Source organism: Oratosquilla oratoria, chromosome 27 (assembly GCF_046742065.1).
Source record: "Oratosquilla oratoria isolate Oo_2021 chromosome 27, ASM4674206v1, whole genome shotgun sequence".
Taxonomy (NCBI): Eukaryota; Metazoa; Arthropoda; class Malacostraca; order Stomatopoda; family Squillidae; genus Oratosquilla; species Oratosquilla oratoria.
This window is the reverse complement of record NC_134803.1, coordinates 35,767,415-35,769,914: the sequence shown is the minus strand read 5'-3', so window position 1 is coordinate 35,769,914 and position 2,500 is coordinate 35,767,415. Positions and strand designations below refer to the sequence as shown.

Below are 2,500 nucleotides of genomic sequence, written 5' to 3'. Positions count from 1 at the left end.
CTTCCCATCTCGCGGCGTCCACTCAGAAACACACTTGCTCCATCTCTCGCCATTAGTTGGCGGGTTAACTTATCTGCACAATTCCACTTCCACTCTTCTACCACTTCCATAATATCTTTCACTCCAGTCCTCTCACCCAGCTTGCTCTCTTTCTCTCTTTCAACGCTATCCCCACCAATGATCTCCCCATTCTCCCCTGTGCAGTCCTTAGTTTTGTATGTGATCCGTATTTCTTCGATCAACCTTCTCGGGGGACGGCGGCCGACGGACTTTTATACAGTGTTCTGGTTAACGCCTGACGAATTTATTCAGTCAAAAGGAGGACACCAGATAAAGGGTTAAATTAAAACTACTTCGACCGACCCTTTGTGCCATCCTGAAAACCAAAGACCACGTGATTTATCCACTTGAAAGAATCCTCCCATTGAATAAGTATTCAAAACTAATTTCCTAAACTAATGGCTTAATTGCTGGTGTCGCATTCAATCAGTTGTGGGTTCGAATCCCGTACTTCTCTCCGATCCCAGCAGTGACTATAACCTACAATAATAGTCCAAGTGACGGCCTTCAGCTGCAGTTACGCGTCTCCTGGCGTAGGCTCCTCACCTTTTTCTTCATCCACACGAAGACTTTTGTCTTTCCCTTCTTAGGGATTCCATAAAAAAAAAAAAAAAAAAAACGATTCCAGGGAAGACGTCATTTCACTGAAGATCATCTATGACTTTCACATTCAATCACTCACTGACATATACAATTCAAGAGCGCTTAGCCTGCACACACTCTTCTTCCTTACTTTCAAGGGAAGAAATCGTCGAAAGTCACCGATGACATTTCAGGTAAGAGAAGCCACACCTTCTACCCCAGTACGCGTCCTTCAACAACGATCGTGATTGGTCAGGAAAGAAAAATGGGCGGAGTTACACACTATTCATTTCAATTTGGTGGGAATTTTATTCACTAATTGAACAATAATTTTTTGTCATTATTATTCTATTGCTTTCTTTATGTTAATGTTTGTGTTTCTTCAAAAGACTTACTTCAGCGGATAGTATAAATTTCTATCTGTAAAAAGTCTTCGCCAATTAAGAGTGGATGGAATAAATTTTCGCTTAAGACTGAAGTAGTAACTGGACCTTTAAATTTCGTGAAATAAACTAATGTTCTTGAAATTTTCAGTATTAACCTTTTTCGCCATCAAAGGGGCAATCAACCCAACCCCTTCCCTCTACAGCTGAGTTAGATATAGGGAGATCAGTAATTCTCGATACAAAGTAGGTTACATAGGATGTACTTGATCGAGATAAGCTTAATTCCCCTTTGTTACTGAGATTAAATCAAGATAATCATTAAATCACCCTGACAGATTTCATAGCTATATTCTAACTATTACTAAGGATATCATATTACATTCGTTACATGGTATGCTATATTACAAATACAAAGGAATACAAAAGAAATACAAACATCAACAGACCTATTGGCTCTTACGGGGCTGCTTGCGAATTGATTTAAGTGTATGAACTCACGATGCTGAGACATAAGTTAGATTGAGGTTGGACTCCATATATTTATCGATGCTGTTTTTTAAGTGTCCAAGGTCCATTGTATTTGATATCACAACATGAACAGGTAGTTTGTTATGTAAATATGATATTCGTTCATTTTCTCCTTTAATTCCTTCCTTACTATGTCCTCTTTCCTCCTTTCTTGTTCCTTGCGTTCTTCATTTCTGTCTTGGAGAGACAAGTTACAGTATATCGACAAAGATACGGGAATATACTGTATAGCTGCTGTATGGTACTGTAGCATGAACAACGCGATATTAAAATGCACAGAATGATATGAACACCATCCACGCTGGGATAATACGTGTATAGTGAAGTAAAACGATGGCAGAGAAGAAGAGAGAAAGATCATCAAAGGCAGCACACATGCAGTATGTATAAAGTTAATAAAGATTGGGATGGGCTTCTCTGCTATGTGGATGTCTAACCAACCACATGCCGGTCCCAAGCCCGGATAAAAGAGGAGGGTTGTGCGACAGGCCTAGCAAGCCGGCATTTAAAACAAGAAAAACTCACGATACGGGCTGACAGGCACTAGCCTACTAGGCGTCTGGTGAGAATGGGCTTCTCTGTTAAGCTAAGAGGGGTCAACCTATGTCAGCCTGGGTCAACGGTTGACCTTAGGGATGACGTGAGTAGGAGCGACGTTGATGAAGGTTTCCAAGATAACTAGTAATGTGTGGATACTTGCTTGTTTATTGCATATTTAGTATCTGAAGATGGAATCCTCTCAAAAAAGTTGGGAAATAAACTCAGACTAGGTAATGGTTCCTAACTCTCAAAAAGAAAAGTCTTCATAGCTGTATATGTGTGTGTGTGTGTGTGTATGTGTGTGTGTGTCTGTGTGTGTGTGTGTGTGTGTGTATGTGTGTGTGTGTGTGTGTGTGTGTGTGTGTGTGTGTGTGTGTGTGTGTGTGTGTGTGTGTGTGTGTGTG

At 40.5% G+C, this 2,500-nt stretch overlaps 1 protein-coding gene across 1 annotated transcript in view; it reads right to left on the bottom strand.

The window, feature by feature from the left end:
- KFase (kynurenine formamidase) overlaps nucleotides 1-2,500 on the bottom strand; it is a 76,294-nt gene that overhangs the window by 12,320 nt on the left and 61,474 nt on the right. The window lies entirely within an intron of this gene.